We start from the raw sequence: 15021 nt of genomic DNA, 5'->3' as shown, positions 1-15021 counted from the left end.
GGGCACCGGGTCGGAGCCCACCACCGGTGTCTCTGCTGGGAATGTTCCCAGACTCTAGGAGAGGTCAGGGTGGTGGAATGGTAGTAGTAGTGGTGGCTGAGTCCCTTAGGCAAAAGCTTGGGCCAGTCTATCCTTGGGGGAAACTTCTCACCAGCTAAGGCATGAGCAGGCCAATCTCTGCCCAGGTCCCTACCACCGCCTGGGCAACATCAAGATCAAGGTAGGTCAAGGCCAGTGGGTTACTCTACTTGCCTTCCTTGAAAGTGGTCATGTCCTGAGATCGGTTAACCTGGTTGGTTTCATCACCACGGACATTCCTGTTTTGTCCAAACAATGCCTATGGAGGTCCTGGAGATGGGGGTCCATCTCAGTGGACTTAGCATCAGCTTGCACAATGAATATTTAGGAATTTAAAACCTCCAGAGTGTAGAAGGTCTTTGGGGAAAATACAGTGACAAAAAGGAACTCAGAAAACAAAATTACTCTATTTAAAGTTACTCTTGTATCTACATCTCTCTAGTCATAAGTACATATACGCAAACTTAAAACATATTTTCTGCCTAGTGGATCACAATATGTTGGTGGGAAGCTGAATTCTTGGCTCCTTATTGTTTCTGTTCTCATTTCTTACAACATAGAGCATGTAGCTCTTATATGAGACCAAACAATGGGTTAACGTAGAAGGCAGACTTTGAGCTAAACCGTTTGCCCCCCCCCATATTTTAATCCCCCTGAAGTGATCGATTTGCCCTTATGACAACTCTCTTTCCCAAAGGCAGTTTGTTAAAAGAAAGAAGTAAATACCACCAAATGCACAAATTGTTCATGGTTTTCTATTTGTGTAACTAATTAGGGACTTGATCCTGGAAACGCTCCTTCATGTGAGGCTCTCGACTGAGCCCCTGGAGTCTACCTGAAGAGGGCTGGGATCAGGTGAGCTTAACTCCCTCCGTCCCCCCAGCCCCACCCCCCCATGAAAAGGGGGTCTGGTTCAGTGCTGGTCCCTAAAGGAGTAGCCAAAGTAAAAATCTGGATAAGTATTGTATATGGTGGACTAACGTGAGTGCAGGACTTGCTTGGGGAGTTTGCAAATCTCCCTAATCTTTCTTGGCTGTTCATTCCTTTCATTTAACCTTTGTTTTCTTGTAGTTGACTGAATTGCAGTAATTTCTCAGAAACATTTTATTCTTATTCAATGTCTTGGAAAACTTTCCTATACTAAGAATGTATGATGGGTGGGATGGATGCTCTTAGGCCTAGTTAGGGTGAATGCACATGTATGCGTGCATATGTGTGTGTGTGTGTGTGTGTGTGTGGCGGGGTGGGGGGGAAGGACAGGAGGGCTAGGATAGCTTTTTGTCATTTTGTCCCTCTCTTCCCTTCCCTCTTCCACTGCCCAGCATAACATCAGGTGCACTATGGAGGATTAAAGAGGCCAGGGAGGGGTCTCTTGAAATTACTCAGTGGGTCTAGTGTATGTGATTACAGGATACTGTACAGTTCTTTATCACAGCCAAGAAGCCTGAGGGGAGGGCTCATTGTCAGCTGGTTAGATTTTGAGTAGCTGCAGGGAACTTAAAGAAAAAAATAATGTCAGTCACCACCCCATTTCATACATGTATATATTTAAGAAAAAGGGAAATAAGACTATGGGCTGGATGCTTGTGGCTGGCAATGTTTTCAATGTGGAAACAAATATTTTAGACTACTTATTTTGTAGATGTTGGGGTGCTGCTGGTGGTGGTGAGACAGGTGCAATCCTTCCTATGCTGGGTGGGCTAGAGCTTGCCAGGTGACCCCACTAGGCTTAGAAAAGAGAATGAGAATAAGGTCTTTCCTCCAAATGCTGGCCACACAAGGTTCTTTGAGAACCTTCCGTGAGTTTCAGAGTTACTGCTTTAGTGCTTTTTGTGAGTAACAGAGATGTAACATATGGCCCAGTCCCAGTTTTCAGGACCATTCCAAAAAACTGGTTCTAGCCCCTCTGAGCCATCAAATGCTAACTTCCCATTTGTTGACCGCACAAACAGCAAACCTGGGTGTCAGGGAAGATTCCCTCACCCAGGGCTCCACGGAGAGTCTGACACCTTGGCCAGGGCCTCAGAATGTAACTCACCAGCATTTCTTTCTTTTTTTTAAAGCTCTCTCTTTTTTTAAAAATTAATTAATTAATTAATTTTTGGCTGCATTGGGTCTTTGTTGCTGCGCATGGACATTCTCTAGTTGCAGCGAGCGGGGGCTACTCTTCGTTGCTGTGCGCAGGCTTCTCATTGCAGTAGCTTCTCTTCTTGCGGAGCAGGGGCTCTAGGCGCACAGGCTTCAGTAGTTGTGGCATGTGGGCTCAGTAGTTGTGGCTCGCAGGCTTCAGAGTACAGGCTCAGTAGCTGTGGCGCACGGGCTTAGTTGCTCCGCGGCATGTGGGATCTTCCTGGGCCAGGGCTCAAACCTGTGTCCCCTGCATTGGTAGGCGGATTCTTAACCACTGCGCCACCAGGGAAGTCCGCTCACCAGCATTTCTGATGCCTGTAGCAAGTCTAGAATTAAACTCTCCGTGAGGAACCATTTTTTTGGTGTCTGGCACAGTAGGGCACTTGATAACTGTGGGTGAAGGATTTGGTCCTGGGTGCTTCTGGCCAGGTTCTCCTGTCTTCTTCCCACCTCTGCAGATTTTTGTTTTTCCCCCCAGAAAATTGCTATTGGCTTACAATGGAACGCCAAAAAATTCAGAAGAGGGTGGCCTGATGATTCCTTATTGACAACAGTTAAAAAAAATTAGTCAATGGCTTCTCTCCACTTTATGGGGGCCAAAGGAAGCAGTAATCAATTATTCTAACCCTCTTCATCAACCTTTGACCTTCATATACTTTTTATTCATCTGTTCGGTTTCCTTTGTTCCTTTTTAATGTAAATTACGGTTTTTGCTCATAACAATATATTTTTTTATTCTGTGTTTTGCACTCTCCTTTGTTCCATCTCCTAACCACACCCTCCACATCCCAGAGAAGACGCTCTGGTGAAGAGCTCTTTGACAGCTGGTGCCAACCCCAGAGGACTCCAGGTTATAGGAGGTGCACAGGGCGGTCGGGGCAGCGCTTCTAGGACCTCAGACCCCTCTGGGAGCATCTCCGGTTACTTCCATTCTTGGGGCATCCGATAAGCTAGAGGCGGCTTCTCTTGGACTTAGATTCGTTCCAACGGTTGCCCACTTCGGCGAGGGCTTTTCAAGGTCTCCAGCTGAGAGCGCTGAAGGGATAAGGGGTGTCCTGTTGCCGTGGGGCTTCGGGTGGGGTCCAAGGCTCCCAGGTGGGACACGCTGGCTTCAGGACCCCGCTGCGGACGCAGCCAGCTAGATGCCGGGGCAGGTGACCTTCTCTGGCCAACCCTTCAGTGGATTTTCTTTCTTGGTCTTATCTTTGTACTGTTGAAGTATATTACAAAGGAGACCTATCCGGGCTGCGGGGTAGGGTAGGGGCAAAGAATTGACCAGATTTGGGGAGGTGATTAATGCTCTTCCAGTGCCTCCCTTCTGGGGCTCTACTCTGGGTTAGCCGCGCGCCGCCGAGGTAGAGAATGCCAGGGCTGGAGGCTGGGGAGGCCAGAGGCAAGGGAGAGGGGGGCCCTTTCTCTGGAGCAGATCAAAGCGACCCAAAGTGTGGACAACTCAGAGCAAAGGGGGCGGGCAGAAGGCACAGTGGGCTCAAGAAGGTCCCCAGGTGGAGCAAGCTCCGGACCCGGAGGACAGGAAGGGCGGAGGTAGCGGGGTGCGGGCCAGCCGGGAGCCTGAGGCTGAAGGGGCGTGGACACGCGCCGACAGCCCCGGGCCGACTGCGGCCTCCGCGGCCTGGCGCGCGGCGCGTTGGCCGATCTCTTCCGCAGCCTCGCAGGATAACGCCGACCCGGGCCCGAAAGCAGCTGCCCTTGGGAAGGAAAACTCTTTAAACAAATCATTTTGGTGTCTAATCAATTAGTGTTTGCGAAGTCAAGTACCATAGATTTAACAGAATAATCGTTACGGCCCTTGTCTTTATTTGACCCGCAGACACCTAGAAGATTTAAAAATGAAACGCCGTTGTTCTGGGCTCCCCATCCCTTGTTTGTGCCTCCCTCCCGGGCTGCGCCGGGCCTTGTGTTTTCTCCAGACCGAGCCTCCTTTTTCCCTCCCAACCTTCGTCTCTCCTTTCCCCTTCACACTTTCCACACGTTTCCTTCTTTTCTTGCCCATCCGGCCCTGTCCGCCTTGCATGTCTCGGCCTCCTCATCCCTTCACCCTCGTGGCTGGCACGAGATGCAGCCTCTGGCTGTGGGACCCTCCGGCTCTGGGCGAGCGCCTGCCCGAGCGCCATTCCGGCGAAGGATTATGGAGTCGTCAGGCGCCCAGAAGTCTCTCCCCTACCCGCATCCCCGCCCTTTAACCCTGAAGCTCACCCTCTTGCCCCCTTCTGAACCGTCCAAGGCCCAAGGGATTCTGTGCAAGCCCTTCAGGGTCGGTGGAGCTCGGAAAAGACCTTCACCTTGATGCGGCAGGACCTTCGTGCGTGAAGGTATCTTGCCCCATAAATGCGGTGACCCAGGGCGCGGGAGGGGGGTTGGGAAGAAAAGCAGAGTGTGTGACCTTAGAACCCCTCTCCCCCAATGGCAGGGTGAGGCGGCAAGGCCTGCGGGGGTGGAGGGCGGGGGCTGGGATTGGGTGAGGGAAGACGACCCTGGGGACCGATATGGGGGGAGGGGCGTTGTCTCTGAGCACGCTTCTCAGGGCCGGGCCAGCACCCAAGGTACTGAGTCAGGCCGGGAGGGTCTCCAGGCGTCTCCCTCCCCACCTCTTATCTTTTTTTCAGGTCTAAGGTTGTAGATGCATGTTATGCATGTACTTGATGTACTTGTGTAGGCGCAGGGGCTGTGCTCCCCTCCAAGCCTCAGGCCACTGACTGGCATGTGCGAGTCCCCAGCCCTGGGGACTCTTGGTCGAGACCCAAGGGGGTTGATGGGATGGTCACCAGGGCCAATAGACCTGGAGGCGGGGCTAGGAGGCTGTGGGGGAAGATGCGTGGGGGAGAAGTGAGGAACTTTGGGTGTCAAGAATGCCTCCACCTCTCAATTTCTCTAATCATCATTTAACCCAGCAACAGATTGAGCCCGACATACCGGGGTAGTGGGTTGGTTAAATAAACATGTAATTGTAAAAGGAGGGGAGAGGGAGAGCGAGCTGGAGTTGAGGTTGTCTTCTCCCTACTCTGCCAGACCCTGGGGGATCCCGGATGCCCTTACCTGGGCCTGGATGGTCTTCAGCCCCTGGAAGTGCCTCATAGTCCTGAGCCTCCAGCACTCACCTGAGAAAGGTCGGTCTTAACAATAGATGATTACAATGTACTTGACTAATGCCTGCATTTCCCTGTTTAACATACATTAATCCAAGTAACAAAAAAAATCAATATTGCTAACAATATGGCAAACAAATCCTAGTCTCTCTCACACAAAACCTCGTCCGATCGTCAGATCTTCAGTCACTCTGACCCACTTGAATTTTGTTATCTCTTCTAGCCCACTGGCAGCTCCTGGATAGCCTGGAATCCAGACCTGGCTTTGAATAGCTTTTCTCTAAAAATTCTATTTTTTTCCTCCATGGGGTGTAGGGGGAAGGACTTGGGACCCTCCCAATCATAGCCTCCTCCCGCTTGGAGTCCCCTTGAGGACTCTGAGTTTACCTAAAACTTTGTTTCTTCTGCAACCATCGAATGCCCAAAGTCACTGCCCAATGATTTTGGATTTTGTTGTTTTCTCTTCCTAACAACCCCCCGCCCCCGCCCACCACCACGGGGCAGCTCTCAGCCCCTTGGAGGGCTGAAGACCCCATACTCCTCTCTTCCAGCCAATCAGCCCCCACCCTTGCCACCCTTCGCTAATTGCAGACAGTGGTTCCTGGGAGTTTATTATGATTCTTATTATGATTATTTTTTAAAATTAGTGTTTTCCACCTGGAAGGAACAAACCGGAGGGGCTGGCTAATGAAGGAACTTAGGTTTGCAAAAACACTGTAAATAATTTAGTATTGTATTTCAAGGAAAAAAAATAGCTTTCTTAAATCATCCCTGCAATATAAATTGCAGACTTACAGTATGGTCCTGGTAAGTCTAAATTTTTAAAGGAGCAATATTCAAAGAGACATAGATGTCTGTATTAATTATTTATTCGCCGGTGCCTTCCTTCGTTTCTAACTTATTATTAATTAGGCGCCTCTAGTCTTTCGCAGAGCGCTCCACCGAGCCGGTTGCAGCTTTAAATATGAATTAAAAGCAAATCCAAGCTACTGTAATGCGAAAATTATTCCGTGTCTTGCATGGCAGAGATGAATAGCCGCGTGGATCAATACCGTGAAACTCGGCTCCGAACGACAGGGTTATTGATAGCTTATATTAAAGATGTTAATGATGGAAAAAGGAAAACAACGGCCCACGCGACTTAGAAACTTTTTAGCCGCTGAAACCCCGCAGTAAAAACGGGAAGGGGGCAGGAATCGGGCTTAAGTGTAATAAGAAAATTATTTATGAAACCGGATGAATGACTTCAGAGCCTTGATGCATTTGAACCTAACGCTCTCGGCTCCTGGCGGCCCCGGCTCCAGCTGGGGAGACCGCGAAAACCCCAAGCCGCGGGGAGCTGGGGGCGGGGGGTGCTCCGCCAGCCTCTGCAGCCTCCGGTTTGCCGCCCACCTTCCCCCGGTCCCCGCCGGGAGAGCCCTCTGGGGCGCCGGTCGCAGGCGCTTTCGGAAGTTAGTGGATCGGGGCAGGCGCTAGGCTGGTTCCTGCTGTCCCGGCAGGGATGGTGAGGCAATCAGCTGGGCCCGGCAGCACGGACTTTGGCTCGATTTCTTCACTGGTTCTCTTGGCACCTATTCCCACAGAGGAGTTAAATGCTTCGGGCTTGAGGGGGGCACAAGTCTGACTCTGCACTGCCTCCCACCTGACCAAAGCTCTTCGTATCCCCAAAATGCAAACGGGTGGCTGGTGTCTGAGGGGTGCGTGACGCTTTGAAAGAAGAGAAACTGCTCTAAACAGGGCAGGAAAAATGGGAAAGAAGTCCACTCTCTTCTACGTGCCTCAGCGGGTTCTTTACCAGGTACGGGGTTTAACTGGGCCTTGGCATCCAGCGCCGGGCAACCGAGGGATCCATGAAGCTGGGTTTTCTGGGCGTGGGGAGCAGAATGAGCACGCTGGTTTGGGCCCCATCCTCTTGCAATTCGGCCTGGGCGCCGCCCGCTCCTATGCTGGTCCCAAATATTGACCCACTCTCCCTAGCCGAGGGCCACTGAGTGGCGGGGGCGGGGAGCGAAAGGTTAACTACTGACCCTGGAGGACGGCGGAAAAGGTCAGAGCCCTAGGGTCACTCGAAGGCCCTAGGTTCCATCCCCCTCTGCCAGGCAAAGAACCGCCAGGTCCCCTCCCCCGAGCCAGGGTCCTAGGCCCTTGGAAGCAGCGGCAGGGGTCGGGGGGTAGGGGGGAGAGGGTGACCTTTGCCATTCACCGCGGGGGGTATGGGGGGCATCGGCGGACGCTGGGTTAGTAGGTGGGTCCCAGCAGTCCGTGTGCCCTGAGTCCAGCCTTTTGGATTGGAGTAGGAGTTGAGGGTCTTTGAATTTATGCTCGGGACTGTCATTTGTTCTGTGTTCCAGTGGGGAGGAGAAACCACCCGAAGCTGCGGGAAAAGTCCCAGGTAGTCCACAGAGCAAACAGTTTCCCTCTTAAGGATGGGGTACTTTTATTTTTTATTAGGTCTTTTAAAATCTATTTTTCCTTTTTCTTTTCCTTTCTTCCTCTCCTTCACCGTCCTTTTCACTTCTCCTTTTCCCTTTTATTTCTATCTTCCCCCTCTTCCTTCCGTTTTTCTTTCCTCTCCACCTCTTTTCTTGATTTCTTCTTTCCTTCCTCTCTCCACCTCACTCTTTTCTTCTCTGCAGCTTTCTCCTCTCATTCCCTCCCTCCTTCTCTTCCTTCTAGAGCTAGGTGGAGGCCTGGCCGATCTCTCTGCACCTCGAGACTTTCACAAGAGAGGTGCCAACTCCATTTGGCATCAACATCAAATATAATATTGTTTTTGAAAAAGAAAGAGAGCATCAGAATTTGGAGGAATCATCCATGCCTCTGAGCCCTTTGGCAGTAACTGGCATCCCCTGACACTTCTCCGCTGGGCCTTTGCAGCAGTCCAAGATTGGCCAGCTCGGGGTCATGCCCATTTCCTGAACTTGGGGCTGCTGGGAGAGTGCACTCCCCTTGCTAATGCTCCTCATGGTGTTGTCTGGGCCCTTGACATTATCAAGATTTTTGGGGTTGTTGTTTTTATTTTTGTTTATTTGATTTTGATTTTGAAAAAAATTAAAGTGAATTTCTGAGGCCATAACTCCAAAAAGCACCAGTTGAGCCTTAAATCTGTCCTGGGGCACCAGGCGAGGCCAAGTTGAAACCATTATCTAGATAATTAGACAAAAACCAAACTTCCTGCCACCCAGGAAGAGCCCTCTCTCAGCTACCTGGCTTCAAAGTCCACAATCAACTATATGTAGTGAAGTCTTAGAGCCACACAATCTACCAGCAAATGGCCCTTCCTCGGAAAGGAAATACAACAGACACTGCACAAAATCACTTGATTCTGGAAAAAATCAATATCGAAATTAGGTTTATTGTCTGCTTATATGATTAAAAATGACAAAGTGTTGCCTTTTATTTTCATAAAAAGACAGAAGTCTGAATAAAATAATTTACTATCGAGTTCTTCTTGTTTCATTTGCCTGGTAAAACCTGAAGGAGGCTGAAAAAGCAGTTGGGAGGTGCAGTGGCCGAGCCAGAGGCTCCCTGGGCAGGGGTGATCTTGCCATCAGAGATGTGTGCTGCTGTGTGTGCGAGGAGAATATATTTCCTAATGTCCAGATTGCGGCAACTCCGGGCCAGCTGGGTAGTTCTCAGTTCCCCCTCATTCCAAAGAAATGCTCGGTCATTTGTCACTTGCCCCTACCCTCTTTAGCTCAAACCTAGGTCCCAGGTCTTTCTTCCCAAAATAATTATCAGGATTGCGCTGCTTTAGTGGTTGCACAACTCTGGCAGCGCCAGGGCCTCCCTCAGTCGTAGCCTCCCAGACCCCCATCTAGCCACCCTGGATCTTCGATCCTACGAAGCACTGCCTCCGTGTGTGTGTGTGTGTGTGTGTGTGTGTGTGTGTGTGTGTGTGTGTGTGAGATCCACTACTTGGCCCGGATGGGGCTCCCTCCCCCGGAAGGCTCGCGGGGTTCCAGAGCCTGGGATGCAATCAGGAAAATGGGGTTTCCGAAACCACTGTGGGCTGGATTCTCCAAGTGTGGCCGGCGGGGCGCGCATTCGAGGAACACGACTGCATTGCGCGCGCGCGCTGGTTACACCAACGCCAGGGTTATCTATCTACGTTAAAAACAAAAAGAAAAAAAAACAACAGCAACTAAAAATCCACTGTGTGAATCTCAGCGTAAATACCCCTCCCCTATCCCCCCATCCCCACAAGCCGAGTTAGAATCTACTCTCATCTCTAGGCCGCTGCTCTTGGGTGAGAGTCCAGCGTGCGCAGAGCATGCTGCCACCCCGTTACTACCTTGTTCTAGAACAAAGTAGCTCCCAAACGCGCGAGGGTTCATGGAGCGCGGCCCTCGAGAGAGTGCAAACAGTTTCACGCACACTTAGCACCGTTAGGAAAATAACTGCCAAGACGGATCCCTTAGAGCCCCAATTGTGCCTTCACCTTTGGAGTTGGAGCTGTTTGGTGGGTTGCACACGCCGACTCATTTGTTAAAGTCGGTAATTGGTTCTCATTTTGTTCTGGAACCGAGGGGACTTATCTCCTGGTGGTTGTGGAAATGAAACCCAACCGAACCATCTCCTCCACCGAGTCCCCACGGGCATGGCTTCTCCAAGGTCGTCCTTGCCTTCTCTTGGGGTCGAGGGCTTATGGGGTAGCAGCCGTGGATTATGTATTACTGGGAAATGTGACAGGCCTGGCTGGGCGCCGACGGTGCGCTAGCGGTGGTTGAGCCCCACCTGCTGCCGGGCTCGACGTCTCCCTCTTCCCCCCGGTAGTGTCAGGTCAGCGCACCCTCAAGTCTTTTTTCATGGAGACGCCCAAAGGGAGGCCGCGAAGGCGCATGGGTCCAGACACGCAGGTCCGAGGAAGCCATCCTGGGGAGGCGGAAGGCAGCCCGAGGGTTGAGACGTCGAGTGGCCCCTGCTGTAGGGCAGCTTCGGGTTCCATTCGGCGTGAAGGCAGATTTAGCCACTAACTTCTCGGGGAAGAAACCTGGCCTCTCGTTTCCTCTCCCGGACCATGTCTCCAGCCTCTTTTTCCTACCTTCGTCCCTGTTCAGCCTTGAGTGCCCTGGAGCTGCTAGCCCTAGGCTCAAAGGTCAGGCCTTCACCAGGCCGGGGTGGGAGAGGGCACATCCTCGTTCAGGCACTGGCCAAGTACGTGAGTTGCCCGGGCTATCATTCGGGGCTGGACGCCCATTGCCAACTAAAGAGAGAACGGACGCTGAACTCAGAGCTCCCTCCTCCCGTACTTAGCCCTCTTTGATGACATGGGGTCTTGAAGGGGATGGCAGCTTAATTTAGAAAATTATATCGAGACTATAAAGTCACTCATCTGGATATTTTAGGAGTTTTTTGGTGGGGGGGTGGGGGTAATGATTTCCGCAGGTGTCCACATTGGGGTGGTTTTGAGCACAGGATTGATCACAAGAGCAGGCTTTCATTGTGTCATTTCCCTTGCCTTAACCCTGGCCAGAGCTAGAAAGAAGTTGCCAGAAGGGGTCCAGGAGAGGGAAACGAATGCCCAGCCTCCTAAGAAGGCAGATCTGTTCCAAAGGGGCCGACCTTTTGCATGAGTGGGGGCAAGGCAGGCAGAGTAAAAAGCAGATCTCTATGCATGTTCATGTGGCTCAATGTAATGAACACATCTCCATCAATTCCTGGAGGCTGAGGGCTCAATTTACTTGGGTTTTAGCCGAGGAATGTCCTCAGCCTCAGCTCTGACTACAGAGAAGCCAGAGTAGTTAGAATTCTCTCTCCAACGAAAGCGATGGTCAATAGAATTCTCGGTATCAAATGAGCAATAATTTGCTGTGGCTACATGCTGGATAATGAAAGATGTTAGTGGGATCAATAAAAAATGAAAACACTTTTACTTACATCTTGAGTTACTGTTTTAAGAGAGTGAGAGGGATGCAACAAACCCAAAGCTAGGTTCAGAGCCTCTCCAGACCCCCTCAGACGCACAAAGCTCTGTCACCACCAGACAGAGTCTTTTTGCCACCAGAGCCTCTAACTTCCAGATTCTGTGCTCACAGGCAAGTAGGTTATTTACATCAAATTAACCCCTTAGAATCTGGTAATAGTTTAACTGTCAGGATTTAAAATTTTTTCTTCCTTTCTACAACCGGAAGTAAATCTTAAATTGTTTTCCATCAGAATTAAACTGGTTGTAGTTTATGGAAAAAGTAGGAAAGCACCCCAAAGCTGACTTGTCCTTTGAAATGCCTCAGAATGTGCACTTGACCAAGAAACCCAGGAGTGCCTGTGTTCTTTGGTTGTGAATAAAAAATACACAGGTAAAAGAATAGATTTAATTCCTTTCAATTTGTTATGTGTGGCCATTAAATCTGAAAAATTCAGACCTTAAAATTGCTCTTGCCAGACCAGTTAATTCCCTCATCTTCTCTCGTAATCATTTCCTCTGTTCAATTTGTTTTCAATTTGCATTGGGTTTATTTGTACATTCCAGTCTGCTTTTCTCACCATCCAATCCCCAAAGCTTCCCTACATGTCTGGTTCTTAAGAAACCTATTGCAAGACGATCGGGAAAGCATTCTCTCTCTCTCTATATATTTTAAGATACAAGACTAAAAAACATCCCGACTGCTCTGCATGAAACAGGCACAACGAAAAAGCTCATGGTCAGACAGCTTGCAGCACCCGAGCCGATATAAACAAAGAACATTAGGAAATCTGTGCTTCTTTTCGTCATTAAAGGAAAAAAAAAAAAAAAAGACACGAATTTAGCTGCTGCTTTAAGCTGTCTGACCAGAGAAGCTGTTTCTGCCATCGAGATAACGGTCAGTGCTGCAAGGACAGTGGCCTGTGATCATCCTTAGCAGGTTTGGGCTGGATTTGGAGAGACAGCCAAGCAACCTGGGAGATTTAGAAAGCGGCAACCGGCCTAGGGAAGTGTAGACAAGTTCTAATTTGGGGATTTCCTCGGGTCAGTGAATCTGGCTAGCTGCACTTCTACGACGCGCACGACAGCAGGTGCGGTTCTGCCGCTTCACGCGGCTTCGCGGGAGAACCGCGCACAAACCGCAGACGCGCGCTCGCATACCCGCCACCACGCTGGGCACGCCCGGATTATTTACACCCTGTTTGGGAGGCCTCCTCCCCGCCCTCATTTGCTGCTTTAAATTTGCCAGGAGGACTTGTTAGCGGCCGAGGCCATGAGGGCAGGCTGGGAGGGGGGCGCCCTCGTTCGGCTCGCTGGCCGTGACGCGGCTTCTGCCCTCCTCCCTCGGCTCCCACCCTGTTTGCGTGGCTACAGGCTCAGCAGGACCAGCGACGCCGGGACCCTGGAGCCCCTGCCCCGTCCTACCCCCCACCCCCACCCCCGCACGCGCCTGTGAGACTGGCTTACCCTGGTGGGCGAGTCGCTGCGCATTAGCGGATTTCATGGCAAGTTGCTTCTGTGACAAGTGATCAGGTTCGCGTTTAAGGATTTGACCCCTAGGAGGAAGGGAAGCGAGAGTCAATCTGCGTAATTTCAAATGAGAAAGAAACCGGGAAACGAAGCGGGGGAGCCCAATTTCTAGTCCCCTAATTTCCCCCTCCCACGTATCCTATCAGCCACCCCCCTCCCCCCGCCCTCAGCCAACGCACAGTAAGAAAAAGTGATCCGCACACGTCGCCGGTGATACCTTTTATTGCTCTCATTTTAAAGACAGGGACGGGATGGCTCCCTCCATGAAGCCTTTCTCGGCAGCTCGGCCCCGGGCAGGTGGGTCAACCAGGCAGCTCCAGGGCCCACAGATTGCTGCAAGGTCGCGAGGTGAGGAGTGCGGAAATGAGAGACCTCGGGCTTCGTGCCAAACGGCCCCCTTCGGCGCCCGGGGTCTGAGCTAGGCGCACAAACCCAAATTCCCTCCAGCGTCTTCGGCTCCATCTTTAAGTCCAGGCAAAGATCAATTCCCCCTTTCTCTCGCACGCACACATTTGCAGCCATAAATAAACAGCTCCCAGCTAAATCAGGAACCCGAGAAGAGAAAGAGAGAAGAAAGAAGAAGAGAGAAGGATGAGATCCAGAGCAACGGTCTCGCTTCTCCCGGGCTCCGTATGGCTCTTTTTGGTCGGGCCAGTCTTGCATTTGGGGTTGCATCTTGCATTTGAATAGCTGCCTGGGCTTGTTACGGACCCGGGAAAGCACTGAAAGGGAATCACTATGCAAATTGTCCCAGTTACAATCGAAAGGTTCGATCTCCAGGAGCTGCCTGACGGAAGTTGATGTCAGCTATCTATGCATTAGGATTGCATTACCGCCTTCGCCGGCCTCCTCAATACGCCCGCTCGCGCCTGCCGGGGAGGCTTCTTTTTTTTTTTTTTGCTTATGTGTATATTTCCCTCAGTAATTTAAAAAAAGAGAGAAAGAAAGAAGACAGAAAGAGAGAAGAAAGAAAGAAAGAAAAAAGAGAGAAAGGAAGGAAGGAATGAAGGAAGGAAGGAGGAAGAAAGACAGAAAGAAAGAAAAAGAAAGAAAGAAAGAAAAAAAGAAGGAAGGAAGGAAGGAAGGAAAGAAGGAAGAAAAGAAAGAAAGAAAGAAAAAGAAAGAAAGAAAGAAGGGGAAAAAGGGCTTAAGGTGGCTGTGTAGTTGGCTCGGGCCTGGGAGGCCCACGGGCGGAGGGGAGGAGGTGGGGGCAAAGAGGAGGAGGGGGGTGGTCGTTCTTTTGCAGCAGGTGTTGATGGTGCGTTTGAAATCAAACATTTGGAAACGGTTTTCTAGCGCTTTGCAGGACTAGGCGGCGGCGAGGGGTGGGGGCGGCGACGTCTGCCTCCGCCCGCCTGCTTGATCCTACAATGCCGGCTGCGGATCAATACCCGCTCACTGTAATCCCAGTAATTGTAGGGCTCGCAGCTTTTATTTTAAAGAAATAGGACACTAGAGCGCGGGCGGGCGGCTGAGATAGCAATGCTGGACCTTGGTGCCTCCGGGCGCCTTTTGGGGCGCCCATCTTTTACCCTAGAGCCCTGAAAGCTCCTCGCAATGGGGTAGTTCCGGGACCCCAGCGTGCGAACATCAGCAGGGCTCGCGTGGCCTCAGGCAGGGAATGGCGCTCGCCCGAAGGCGCTCGTGGTGGCTCAGGGCAGGACGCGTACGGCAGGGCATACGGCGTGGAATCCGGCCTTTTCCGGGCCCGATCGCCGGCCCAGGCGGATGGGCAAGCCTGTGGGTGGGCATCTTGGGCTTGGACGCTGCCCTATCGGTCTCAGGCCGCACGGATCCCAGACCTCGACGCTCTGGGCCCCCGGTTGCTGGAATATGGGCCTTCCGGCACAGACGGCGAGAAGTTTTGACCCTTTTCGGCCGCTTTCCAAGGCCCAAGGCCTAACTTGGGCCTGCCCTGTGTCGGGCGGTTTGCCTGGGAGGCAGGGAAGGGCGCTATAGGATCCAGAGGTTTATCGCCTGCGCGGCCACTTAGACCCTTGGTTACTCAGCGGGTGCGGAGCCGCGCGTTTGGCCTAAGCCCACCGTCCCCGCCGCGCCAGCGGGCCGCCTGCTGCCTCTGCCGGCCCGCCCCTTGCTGGCAGGGCCGGGGCAGGACCGCTGGGGCCTGGGGCCGCAGCCCCCGCGCGGCTGGCAGCCCGCAGCTTCTGGCGCCCCAGAAGATGACCATCTGTCATTCAATTAAGGTTTCAGGGCAGCTGATGGGGGAGCCAGGGTCAGCGACCTCAGGACAAAACGGCCTGCTGCCTTGGA

The 15021-nt window shown here is 51.8% G+C and overlaps 1 long non-coding RNA gene across 1 annotated transcript; it reads right to left on the bottom strand.

Moving 5' to 3' along the window:
• Positions 1–8650: 8650 nt before the first annotated feature.
• LOC132596755 (uncharacterized) lies at positions 8651–13543 on the bottom strand. The gene is made up of 3 exons (XR_009562764.1): positions 12968–13543; positions 12688–12776; positions 8651–9422 (listed from the first exon to the last, which is right to left on the bottom strand). It is a non-coding gene; the product is annotated as an uncharacterized lncRNA (long non-coding RNA).
• Positions 13544–15021: the final 1478 nt, after the last annotated feature.

This window comes from Globicephala melas, chromosome 2 (assembly GCF_963455315.2).
Source record: "Globicephala melas chromosome 2, mGloMel1.2, whole genome shotgun sequence".
NCBI classification, from domain to species: Eukaryota; Metazoa; Chordata; class Mammalia; order Artiodactyla; family Delphinidae; genus Globicephala; species Globicephala melas.
Note: the sequence above shows the minus strand (reverse complement) of the source record. Positions and strands in the feature narration are given on the sequence as shown.